Source organism: Triturus cristatus, chromosome 1_1, assembly GCF_964204655.1.
Source record: "Triturus cristatus chromosome 1_1, aTriCri1.1, whole genome shotgun sequence".
In the NCBI taxonomy this organism is placed as follows: domain Eukaryota; kingdom Metazoa; phylum Chordata; class Amphibia; order Caudata; family Salamandridae; genus Triturus; species Triturus cristatus.
In genome coordinates, this window is record NC_140579.1 from 836,267,397 (window position 1) to 836,281,303 (window position 13,907).

Consider the following 13,907-nt stretch of genomic DNA (forward strand, 5'->3'; position numbering starts at 1 on the left):
GGTTACCAGACTGAAAGGTCTCCTTGATTCTTATTTGACCCGGTCTTCTTCCCCGACGAGCCCTCAACCCGGTCCATCGGGTTCCATAAGCCACGGCTCATCGGAACCCGTAGTATACGCCTCAGCTAATACCAGGGTTAGTGGCTCGGGGGTTATCATTCAGGCCTCTCCAGCTGTAAATGCACTGATCACTCCACCATCTAACCAACCACCAGTGGGTACTGCACTTGCACTAGCACCAACTTCACTACAACCACAAATAGTACAAAAGAGTAATCAGAACAATTTAGCAGAGGGAGACACTGCTGGGAGTAGTAAACCCAGGAGGAAAAATGTTGTCAACCTCCCACCGCAGTGTGTTCCATACATTGTGGTTTTAACAAATGTCCCAGAGGTTGACTCCTGCATGACTGACTCTAGGCTAGAAACCCATGATGCCCTAAAAAATAAAACACTTGCTTGGCTGAATAGGAATTGTGGTTTTCCGCTAGCCTTCTCAAATGATATAATATCCACCCGTAGAGTCAGTTGGATTGGTTATGGAAGAAAAAATACAAGAGGGGATTGCATCATTGTAAATTTTAAACACCCACAACATGTTGCTACTGTTCTCCTCAGAGCTGCCTCTTTACCTACCCAGGAAAATTCTGTACGTGTCAGACCCCTTGGCTATTTTTATAACCATCTGGCCAACACCCAATATCGATCACCTCAGCAGCAAAGGCATCTTGGAAATGGGCCAGTAAGGGGAACGGCTGGTTGCTTTTCCAACACGCCTCTGAACGCACTTGTGCACCATAACAGCGGGGATCTTTATGGTTATCAGTCAGCTAATAGGCAGTTGGACAATATTCTTCCCCTTTATAATCGTTACACTGCTTTATCCTCACTGGAGGAAAATGATTGACTACCCGACGCCTCGAAGAATCCTACTCAGTTACCAGCATCGTCCCTTAAAATTGCCACCTGGAACATTGCCGGCATAAAGAATAAAATTGGGAATCCTGAATGGCTTTTGACATTAAAAGCTTTTGATATCATTGCCCTACAAGAGACCTGGGATCAGATGAATAGCTTCTCCTTGGATGGCTATAGCCATTTTTGCATCCCAGCTACTAGCAGTGTGGCAGGACGATCTAAGGGGGGCTTGCTAAGTTTATTCAAACTGGACATAAAAGGCACATTAACTCAGTGTTCATCTGGTTCTGATAACTGTTTGATTGCTGAACTTTTTTCCCAAGATAAGGCGAAGATCCTTTTTGTTAATTTTTATAATTCACACGCAAATGATTGTACCAGTCAAAATTTGGAAGTACTGGACAAATTTCTGTCAGTCTACAGTACCAACATAAATACTTTTGAATTAATATTATCAGGGGATTTTAACATACACCCATGTACCCTACCATGCATTAGCCAGGATGATGAAGGTCCCCCCCTCTCCTCTTCAGTTCATTTGGAACATACTAGGCGTGGTGAGCATCTTGAAACTTTTCTTGCAAGATGGAATTTATATGAATCAGGCTGCGGGGATGGGAAAAATAGATCCCCTACGTTTAAAGGAAAAGACATAGGTACCATTATAGATTATATTTTTATGACTTCTTTTTTGTTAAATAATGTGATTAATTATTATACAGAGGTATCAGTTTTTAGTGATCATAATCCTGTTTTATTAGAATTGAAGCTTGCAGATGTAATTTCTTTAAAATCAGTAAAAGCTAGAGGGGGAGTAAACCTCACGGTAAAAGATCAGAACCGTAGGCTGAAATGGACAAAAATAGTCCCTGAAACCTTTCTCCAAGAGGTTTTGTCCAAAGTTGAGGATGAAGTTGCAATATGTTTATCAAATAGAACACAGAGCAATTAGGTCATAGTGGCTTTTGATTATATCTGCATAGAAATCAACCGTAGTCTCCAGAATAAATCCCGACAGAAGTTGCTAGTGGGCAAAAGATGGTTCGATAAGAAATGTTCAAAAACGCACGGAGTCCTACTAAAAGCCCTGAAAGCCACTCCCAAAATCCGTGAAGATATAGTGAGTGCAAGGACTGTGTACAAAAAAACTATCTTAGAAAGAAAGAGGGACCTGAAAGACAATGCTGTAGCCCAACTTCTTGAACCAGAAACTTTAAAAAATAGTGGTCTATTCTGGAAAATAATAAATCAGCCACTTTTTTCTGATGACTCAAACACCCCCTTAGAGGCAAATATTTCTGATGAAGGCTGGATTAAACATTTTAGTCAGATATATACAGAATCTAGCAGTGCTGTTACCTCCGCTGCCATCACAGAAGCGGAGGCAGTGGAATTCTGTACTGCTAAGGCCATCGTCACTTTTGTTGCAGCTGAAGTGGAACGGGCAATAGATCTGACCCTGAAAAATAAAGCTCCGGGCCCTGATGGGGTACCAGGGGACGTTTTTAAATGTGCACCTAAGTTCTGGTCTAAAGTTCTTCGTAATGTTTTTAATGTTCTCACAACTGACAAAATCCCGGACTCGTGGAAAAAATCTATCATTATACCGGTCTTTAAAAAGGGTAACAGGCAAGACCCATCCTGTTACAGACCCATCTCATTGATTGATTCATCGGTGAAAATACTGGGCCGGGTCATTTTAACAAAACTGAATGATTGGCTAATTGAGAAAAGGGTCCTATCAAACGTTCAGTACGGTTTTAGACCTAAAAGGAGCACAATAGATCAAGGCCTTAACTTGCACTTACTGGTAGAAAAATATACGAGGGCCAAGGAGGGGTCCATGTACCTGGGGTTCATGGACGTCTCATCAGCCTTTGACCTCGTAAATCGTTCCAAACTTTGGAAAATTCTGCTTGATATAGGATTGGACAGGGCCCTTGTTAGTCTTTTAGCAGACCTCCATTCCGATCTAATAGCTGCGGTTAGAGTTACCTCGGATGGACGTTGCACAAGTCACTTTAAGTCAGAAAGGGGTGTTAGGCAGGGGTGCATTTTGGCACCCCTCCTATTTACTGTTTACATAAATGCACTGGAGCCTTCCCTAAAAGTAGCAACCCTTGACGTTCCACGTATAGGAGAACTTGGAATCCCAGTTCTCCTATACGTGGACAACGCTGTTTTGCTTTCACGTACTGGTGTCGGTCTTCAACGTTTATTGGACGCTTTTGAGGACTTTATGGGTTCTTTGGACCTAAAGATTAATGTCAAAAAGTCTCAAATTATGATAATGGGCAAGGGCAAAAATAATAAGTCCTTAAAAACATTTACCTGTGGGAAACAAGAGCTTTGCAGAGTAGCCACCTTTCCCTATCTGGGGATAACTTTTGATGAGAGAGGAACCTGGGGTCCCCAGATAAAAAATAGAAATATTGCCCTTGCTAAATCCTCTTCTGCTCTCCAGAGTTTTATTAAAAAAACTGGGAGCTAGGCCAATAGTTACTCTGCTTAAAATTTATAAAGCTAAATGTCTTGCTGTTGCTACATATGGAAGTGCTATTTGGGGTAATTGTTCTACGGAAAGTATACAGATTACCGAGAACACATTTTTAAGATCTGTTCTTTCTGTACTACAGTCGACTTCAACATATATTGTTCACTCTGAACTTGGCATAGGATATATCTCAGATCTGATTAAAGTGGCCCCTGTTCTGGCTTGGCTCAAGATTTGGCTGAATCAAGAAATCCCCCTTAACCATATTTTTTTAAAAGACTGTTTGCAGCTAGACAGAGCAAACAAAATACCGTGGCTAGCGTACATTAAAAACTGTCTTGTTAAGTTAGGGAGACCAGATCTTTTTCTTTCCCCGGCCTCGATAACTGCGAAAGACATTGTTCTGATTAAAGGCATGATGGGAGAATTGCTAAGTCTGGATAGGGAACAAGTAGAACTTGAGAAACCAACGGTGAGGACTAGCATTATTTTGAGCACTCATGTCGGCCCTGAACCATACTTAACCACTGTAAACCTGCCTTACCATCGTTTCCTTTTAACTCGTTTTCGGTTAAATTTGATCCATTTATCCCTTGGCCATTTTCCAACTTGGTGTACCCCCGAAAACGCATTGCCGTGTAAGTGTGACAATTTTTCGACCCAGAACACATTGCACTTTTTGATGTTCTGTGATCACTTCACGGCTCTAAGAAGGAAATATTTGATACCGATCCTTAAGGAGGCAGGGTTTATACAGGTTAAGCCAGCACTCTTGTGTCTCCAGCTACTACAGACCCCCAGGATCATGTCTCATGTCGCTAGTTTTCTTGTGGGGGCATTAGGGTCAAGAAAAGGATGTTGTCCAATAATCTCACGAACATGGTTTTATAAATGGATGAATTTTATATTGCCCGTCTGTAATGGTTACTCCTTGAATTTAATTTATACTAATTTTATATGCAAGTGATGTGAATAGTTTGTTTTATTTAACTGACCTCTTTTTAATACATTTTAATGATTGAGTTTTATAGAAAGTACATACCTTTGTATTCTTTTTGTGTAAATAGAAAAAGTATGTAAATATATCATGATTTTATTTTGTATTAATTACGAATTGATGATTGTGTGAAATTGTATTGTTCCCTTGTCTTTTTATGATATTGATTTATCGAAATAAAGTATTATGACTGACTGACTGACTGACACAAATGTGCATTATTTGTGTTCCTTAATCTGATATATTCTGAAACGCTTACACAGTTCATTTAAATGTTGTCGTGTACCAGAAAATAACAAGTCGCCCCTCCCCCCACAGTGTCCAGCAACATTGTCACATAAATCCTCTCACTTTATGTCAAAGAAAAGTAAACAAGCGCTCTTGGAAGACAGTACCTGACATTTGACCTCGGTCTTTGAATTCATAGCAAATGTGAGGAGATAAGAACAAGATTTACAGGTCTGGTTACAGAAAAGGAGCACTCGGAAAGATACTGTAAATAAGATTTGGGCAAGGAAAAGTACGAACTTAAGCTTGACAGCCTAAAACAAATAAAGCCAGCAAATGGAAAGCAAGATGACGTGAGTTACAAACCACAAAGCCAATGGCAAGCAATGGACAGAACGCATTCCTAGGTCAACTTTCGAAATGTCCCCAAGATGTCTTTAGCAAACCAAACAGCTGTGCTGTCTGGTAGGCTGCGACCAAAAAAGGCATGGTCACACCACTGACTCCTATGAAGCACAAAAAGGGGTTTGCTGCAGCCACTGCAATTGTTTCACTAAACTCTGGCAAGGGCAATAGCCCTCTACCACTTGGAGGGTAGCCCTTAGTGTGCCACTTCCGGTCCAGCCCTCTCTAATCCACTCCAGACACTCCCATCCCCATTATCTCACTTTTTCATGTTCCTGCTTTCGTCCTTTGTAACGTTTTTTCCATCTTTCTTTTCCTCCATCTTTCCACTTTGAATGTTTTTCCCTCTCTTCCTCTCAGAAGAATGTCCAATGAGGAAAAATAAGTGCCAGCCCCCAAAAATGAATGTTGGGGCCCCTATTGGCAACCACTGGCTCAAATTAAGCACTGATTTGACAGTACCATTGCCCAGACTCACACATACTCTCTGAGGATGCAAGCACAACTCTGAATCCAGATGTCTCACTCTGGCATCTCAAAGAAAGATACCCTTGGGCAGGAGTACTGGGTCACTCATGGGCTTCTGAGGGTAAGGCTGTGGGACTAATGCCATTTTATGGATTTTTGAGGCTCCGGCCAAGAAATATTTTGAGGCCACCTGTTTGGAACAACTTTGAATTTGTTAACAATTTTCAACCAATTAAAATTTTCCCTTTGCCAAACAAAATTATACCTTAAACTTACAAAGGCTGAGGCGTACACAAAAACAAGCCCAAAGGTTAACCCGCCCAGAAATATGGTTAAAGCAAGGGTTTTAGTGGGCCGGGTCTCACCGGTGCTGAGCAGCACCAGTTTTTTAAAGTGGGGCCTCGAAGCTCTGTCATCTGTTTTGTGTCCTGGCACAGGCGGTCCGTTTTTTCTGGACTGCAGTGACAGCAGGAACATCGATGGGCGCATGCTCACACTGCTCACTTCTCACTAGTGGAGAAGTTACGGCATGACGTCATGCCAGGTGAGCCGTTTTAGGGGAAAGGAAATCCTTTCAAGAGAATCCTTTTCTCTCTGGATTACCCTTCTATTTTTAAAACTCAGGAGCAGCAACATTGTCGTGGTGTCACCAGAGCTTTAAGTAGAAGCTTTTTTAATATTAGATACAAGCCATAGTTGCTGCTTATTTATCTTATGCAACTAACAACCATTGACAAAGCCAATAGTCCTGACTTGTTGTAGGTATGATGTTACTTGTATCATATCTGGATGCAATGACAGAAACAGCAAAATACGAGCACAGATTTTTAGCTTACGTGTTTTTAAGTCACACCCTTAATTAAATTGGCCATGCCCCTTTGAGAGACCCCCCAGTTTTTCCCCCCCCATATTAAAGCCTTGGCTAAAGCTATTTGTTTTTGCGTTTGGATCTAGAGTAATTTTTCTTCTAACAAAACAATGTTTCAGGATTAATTCAATTCATGTCTAGCTAGCCTTTCCTTCCCAATGTAGAAAAGCCAGAGTAAAGGTGATTTGGCGGATGTTTACCGAAAGAGTGCTTACCATTAAAAGAAGACCTATGAGCAGTGGCGGCTCCTCCATAGGGGCTTGGGGGTGTCGCCCCCCTACTTTCTCACAGTGCGAGAAACATAAAATGGTAAAGCTACCATTTTATGTTTCTGCTTCAGTGCTTCTTGCACTGCGAGAACGCAGAAGTGCCTGGTTGTGGGCGAGCGGGTGGGCGGTCCTGCTCGAGGGCAGGGGGGAGTGGCTTCCCCACTGTTGTGGAACCTGACTGCTTTGGTCGGCCTGGGGCTGACCAAAGCAGTCATGCGCACTCTCCCTTCTCTCTTTAGAGAAAAGGGCCTCTGATGAGGCACCCGGCTGGGGCGCTGTGCACCTGCACTGCACCAATCACAACGCTGCCATTGCAGCGTTGTGATTGGCAGAGGGGAGGGAGGCTGCCTGTGGGTGGCTTTCCTGATGAGAGCTGCAGGAAAACGCCTGGGTCCCGGCTGTTATGTCCTCCGAGACACGTTCTAGTGTCTCGACAGGCATAGAGTTTATAGCCACTCCCCTATGGGAGTGGGCACACTAGCACCCCACATGCATCCCTCACAGGCATCACGAGTGACGTGAGCCTGCTAATAAAAGGGCCCGGGTGCACGTGCTCGAGGCCAGTTCTCTAGTATCCTACCATGGTGTACATGTGATCATTTGCCCAGCATGCGGGCCCCGGGCCCAAACACCACAATGGTGACGAGTGGGTCTTATCCCATGCGTGGTATGGCAGCTGCCTCCCAGTGTCTGGTGGAGGGAGCATAGCCTGCGGCACCCTTATACCTACTGCCACCGCTGTCCTGTTCGGCCTTGCAACGGGAGAGCCCATGGAGGAGTGGCATTTCAACTCCAGTCGCGGGCTCAAGGCGCCCGTACAGTCTCGCAGGATGTGAGAAGACACCCCTGCCTGCCGGGAAGGAGGAAACTGAGCCAGCCGTGATTGCGCAAGGTATGACACCCCCTGCCTCCTAAAGTGCCCGTCAGCGACACTGCCTACCGCCGTCTGCATCACAGCGCAAGAAGGTAGCAGTGCCCTCCCTAAGATATGCAGCTACACCCGTAGTGAGGCCTAAGCGAGAGGGGCGAATTCGAAGCAGGCGCTCACAGCCCGCCGCTGCTTCCCCTCGCGCCCATTGAAACCCAGCCAGCTGAGGAGGAAGGTGAGGCCGCGCCAATACGGCCGCAACAGTGCCTGTTTCCCCTATGGAACGAGTCATGCAGCCCCGGCCAGGGTGAGCTGCGGCAGCGTGTCCAAGCGTTGCCGCCCAGCCGCAATGAGGCCAGCGAGTCCGCAGTGACAGTGTACAGCCTGGAAAGGATGCCCGTCCCTGCTTAGCACCTGTGACCCTACCTGCCGGTGAGCAGGTGTTTACTGTTTCGTGTTGCCGGCCCGGTGACCGCCAACGTGGTTCTCCTCTCTGCCGGTCCTCCACCCGTGGGGCTGTTGCCAGGGAGGAGGCGCCTCACCACAGGACTCCGCGGCCCTTCCACGGCCTGCCAGCTGGGGTGGATGCCGCATCTGAGGGGTAGGCCCCTGCGCGCTCAAGTTTGGCAAGAAAAGGACATGCAGGCTCGCACGTGGAAACAGCCCGCAGCGCCACCTACCTGCCGAGTCACCACGCCACAAGACAATTGCGGGTAACCACACCAGAGCAGTATCTCCCTGCCTACTCCAGCACCATGCCTGCGTGAGCTACAAGAGCCTACAGATTGAGGGTAAGCGGTTGTGGTCCCCATTAAGCCTGCGGTACCAGAGGAAAGCCTAGCGGCCCGTAGCACGCACAAAAGTGCCGGGCCTCTGAGAAAACTGCTTACAGCGCCACCCAGTGGCCCTCTGCCCTCACAGCACCTGGTTTACAACACCCTGCAGCCACAGAGCAACTGTCCCAGGGTAGGAGACCTCTGCCAGGGCTTCCAGTCTCACATAAGCAGTGCCACCTAGTGGCCAGTGCAGGAACAGTGTACAAACACAGCCACACTCCAGCACCCGTAACACTGCAGCCCAGCAGCACCACAGAGAGTGCCCAACGTTCCCGCAGCACAGGAAAGATGCAGTGGTCTCTCTGCAATCACCCACAGTGCCACCTGATGGCCCCAGTGCCACACCACACCCAGCAATAGGGATCTGCTGGAGTAGCTCCTACCATAGGCCCAGCATATGTAAAAGAGGTTTGGCGCTGTACTGGTGGGCAAAAGTGAGATTGGCATTGCAGATCCGGCCCATCAAAGTATTGATTGGGCTGCCACATCAGGCTCCAGCAAAGCACCCACAGAAGCTCGCAGTGGCACTGGCGGGGCTGTCTCAGTCTCACAGAGTGAGCAGCGTGTGCTGCAAGGACAGGAGGTGAGAGGGGCTTACTGCAGTGAGAACGGACAGTGCACAGATCCTGTGAGGAAAAGATAGTGGCAGACTGTATGTTCCAGCAAGGGAGACTCCACACTACTCTAGAGACTGCGCTCTAATCAGCCACTGAAAGAGACTGTTGCGAAGCGAGCGCCACACACCCCAAGTGAGTGCCTGTCGTTTGAGGGGAGAGGTTCTTAAACCCCCAGAAGAAGGCAGCCAAGCAAGCCTCATGTAAGGAGTATGGACAACATGCCCTGCACGTGCAACTCCCAGTGGCTGTCTGATGCCACTGCAAGCAAGGAGATTGCGCCATCCACCCTCAGTTGGTGAACGGACACAAATGCAAGCCACAACACAGGCACACCCAGTGCCAGATGAGAGCACTCAAGGAGAAGACAGAGCGCATTTGGTCCAAAGCACGCAGAAGGCCGCGCCAGTGAACCTGATAGCACAGGCAAATGCCCAGGAGGAAAAGAGACCTTTGAAGGAAAAAGAAGCACTGCTGAAACCAGCAGGGAGATCCCATACATTTCCACAGCAGCAACAGCAACAGAGCCAGGAAGGGGCCAAACGCAGCATAGTGTCCTCCCTCAAACTGCCTCAATCATGAGTCGTCAGTGACCTAAGGCTGACGAGAGGAGAGTCATACACCACAAGTGGCCAGCCGCCACCACAGCTCTCGACTGCCCGTGGAAGCCTTTCCCTTGAGAGGGAACACCTGGAGTAGGAGCTTCGCTTCCTACTGTCCGTGGAAGCCATTCCCTGGAAAGGGAATGCCCGGAGTAGGAGCCTCAAGAAGCTACAGCTCACCACTGCCCGTGGAAGCCATTCCCTGGAGAGGGAACGCTAGGAGTTGGAGCCTCAAGAAGCTGCCTGAAGAAGGAGCACCCAAGATGAGTGGCTGCTCGCCATGCAGCCAAGAAGAGCGACTGAAGGTTCACCCAAGTGGTCCGGAGACCATCGACGTTCAACAGCCCCATTGGCCACGTTAGAACATGGTGCATGTCATTGCACCCGGAGAAGAAGCAAAAGAAGAGTGGAAATCGTGTCACTCAGAAGAGCTGGACAAACGCAGGGGTGTCAAAGACAACAAGAGGAGAAGCAAGAGGACTCGTAGCACCACAAGCCAAGAACACCTCCGAAGACACCAGATAGCCAGCAAGGCGGACCGACAGCCCTGGTGACAGCACCAAGGGAGAACCACACGTAAGCCGCAGCAAGCGCAAACCGCGTTGCTCCCATCGCTTCACAGTGAGACCGTCCAGTCCTGAGTGTCAGTAGTTGGAGTCGAGTGGCATCCCTGCTCCTGACCGCAAATGCCAGAGGTGCAAGACAAGATTCAGAAGAGGCAGTCACGTCGCTACGACGTCCATCCAGAAACTTCCTCTCCTAGTTAATCATCGCCACCTGTCGTCCAGGCCCAATGGCAGCTACGTCATCAGTGCCATGGGTGCGACACATGATGGCTGATACACCGGAGGGTCTACACCAAGAATCGGACAAACAGCTGAAGGCAGAAGTGGAAGTCGTGAGTGGCAGGGTCGGACGATGAAGAAAACCAAAGCTACAACAGGAGTGAGTCCTGACACAGCGACAGCAAGGGAAGAGGGGAATAACCCGAGAAGGAACTGGCAACCGCACAGCGGGAGTCCGATAGTAAGCTGCACAGCCTGCGCGAACGGAGCCTCAAGCCTAACGCTTCTCAGCGTGTTCATCACTCCTCCGTCATCAAAGTCCCAACAGCCCAAGAAGTACAAGTACATGAATGCAAGTGCCTCCCCAGACAACATGGAGGTACCTGGCCACTCCCTGCCTCAGGTGATCAACTCCAGACTAGACGTCTGCGTCCATCAAGGCAAGTCGTCACCCGCCATCGTTCAGATTCACCACACGGCTGGCAATGCCACCATGCCAGTCCTCATCGAGTGCGTCAACCGACACCGTCTCGAATACACATGGAGTGGAGTCCTACACTATTGCCAAACTAACCAACAAGAAGACTCATAGGTTATCTGCTAACCTGGTCTGCACCTGAACTGCAGCGGAGAGAGCATTTCCTGACCAAGACCCACACACCCTTGAGGTTTGTGCAAGAGACTGGCTACTGGCTCCTCGGCGGTTCGCAGCTGCCCCCAGCCAGCCTACCAGCAGTCCCATGGCAAGCCAGACGAAGGTCCTCCCCAGGCGGGAGAGCTGGAAGAGACATTGCCCCACAGCAAGACAGACTAATTGAGACTTCAGGCGATCCAGGAATAATCCAGTGAACTCTCACCATGGACTCCCACCATCAGGGCAGGACTGGCAATGCCGGGCGCCGGGCAATCCCCCGGTAGGCTGCCCGGGGTGGGGGCGGGTTTTTTGGCAGGGGGGCGGTTTTGTTGCTGGGGACGATTTTTGGTCCGGCGCTGCGTTAGTCAGGAAATAATTCAGAGACAGAGAAGTTCACTAAGTACAGACTAGTACTAGTCACTCACACACTACTGCGCTCCGTGCGGGGGCAAAAAAAAGCACAATCTCTCTCTGGATTCTCTATAATATCATAACGCATTGGAGCACTGTCTGTGCAGTGTACACCATTTAATAGGGAGTGGGTCGCGCGCAGATGTCTCCACCGCCGCGTCTGCGCGGTCTCAGTTCACCCACCTTAGGGTGGGGCGGCTGGTGGTGGTGACATGCGCAATGGGGTTCGGGCAAAAAAAGTGCGCGTGGCCCGGGTCATGACGTGAGGCCAGGTCGAGAAGACTAGCATTCCAGAACAACTGAGACTGAGGGATAGGCACCCCATAATTTAATTAATTTTAATTCTAGGCCCTGCCTGCCTGTCCCTTCCTGCTGCCGACTGTCTGCCGCCCGCAGGTGAGTGACAGATGTGCTTTGCATTTTTGCGTAGCGCCCTGGGCGTCTCCTGAGTGTGTGGATTGTAGTAGATTTATTTGTGAGCAACTGGGCAGGCCTGCTGTCGGTGACCAGGGCGGACGACCCGGCGGAGCAGGCTGCTGTCGGTGTGGCTGCCTGCCTGCGCTGTCTGGCTTGACTAGTTGAGTTGCGCGGTGCCGTGCCTAGGCCTGGAAGCCGGCCCTGACTTCCGAGTCCCGGAGCCTACGCTAGCAGCCCTTTGGTCCCTCCTGCCACGGGCCGGCGCCCCAAGCTGCACTGCAACCAAATGAATAAAATAAATAATGAGCGAGCGCCGCCGTCACTACAGGCGAGCAGGGCAATCAGAAAGGGCAAACTCAGCAGTAGAATGACTTCCTGCGATTGGAAGATAGGCTATTTACTGCTCGAGTTAGTACAACGAAGAGAATTAACAATTTATGGCAGAAAAGAGCTAGAGTTGCAGAGGTTGGTCATCTAATCGTATTTATCATCGAGGGGGTCCGATATTGGCACTGACCTACGTTCAGCTCAATCAACTCCATTGAAGAAGAGTTTGAGAGCTGCCATTAGACGCGAAGGATTGGCTTTTTCTTCCTTACTGATTCTGCCCTGAAGTTTGGTTTAGACAGTGCGGCAAATTAAAGATACTTTACCAAATCGAATCAATATGGTAGTACTAAGAAAATAAACCTTGTCATGGACCCTCTAGATTTCATTCAAACCGTAGTTGCCTTGCCTATGTACAAGATGAGTATCCAGTGCAGTGGTCGAAGTGGGCGGGATCGGCAGGGCACGCCGTGCCCCTACTTCTTCAATTCCAAGGATTCTGTTCCCCTACTTTTTTATTTTGAAAATGTGTCCCAGGACGCAAGAAATCACCATCGCCTATAAATAAAGATCGCCAATTCTGGCAGTAACAGGACTCTGTCTTTTCCTTCTTGCCCTGAGAAGAAAAAGACAGTGTCCACTTCTGCTCTGCGCTTCAGCTGCCCCCCCCCCCACTCTTTCCTTCTTCCCTCTCTTTCTGTCTAGCAGTTCTTCTCTTACTGAAAACCCTGACTTCGAGATTATTTGCTCCCCTGTGAAATGGAGCCAAAAAAGAAAAACATTTTTGCTGGAAATGTCGTATTTTAATTCCAAAGTGCAGCATCTGGATTAAAAGGTTAAAAATATGACAAAAACCGAAATAAAGTAAGACAGAGTGGTAGCAAACTGGCCACGTTGATTTTATTCACACGCAAACACATTAGCGCCACTTTTACAGAGTTTGCCAGTGAAGCGCTTTTTTTGTTTTCTTGTCTTTGTTTTCCCTGGGCTTGCAACTGGTGCACCAATCCTGGGGGTACTGCAAAGTGTGGATTGGAAAACAAAATGTGTACTGCGGCTCTGCCTTCAGGGATGTTGTCTTTTTACCATGCTGCTTACATTTTGTAAGGATATAAGCAATGGACACTGAAATGGGTCTACTCAGGGCCTCGTAGTCATGTCCTTAACTTCTCAGGCAAAAGCACTGACTGATTTCTGAATAGTGAGTGTGAACGCATTAAGGTAACCATGTTGTTCCTGCTTACATTTCACATGGTTTGCTAAATGTTGCATTCCCTATGAGTGTTTGCTTTTTCCAGGATGTTGTTACTTTTTTTTTGGAGGCCGCATATTGCCCTTGTCTAGTGCGTCATTTAAATTGAGCCACATCCAGATTTTTATAGCCGGCAGCAATTGGATTGTAGTTGAAGGTCGTGTGAGTTTTTCTCAGTGGGGCAGTATGGTGTTCAGTGGGGGAGAGGATGTGGCACTATGGCCAGAGCTGCTGAATTTGGAATGGGGGAATCATGTTCAGCCTTAATAACCAGTCCACCAGACCACTCTCCTGAGAGAGCACAATCGCATGCTAGACCTTAGAAGGCTGCGCAAGACCTTAGAAGCCCTGGTGTCTTAGCACCAGCAGGTGGACCCTAGCAGTGGCAAGTGTGGGTTAACCTTCAAGGTTTGTCCACCACAATCCATACTGAAGTTCACCTACAGTCTTGCGGGCAGGCCTATGAAGCAGCACAGCCTAGAAGAACAGTGACTCTGTCACTGTGGTCACAAGA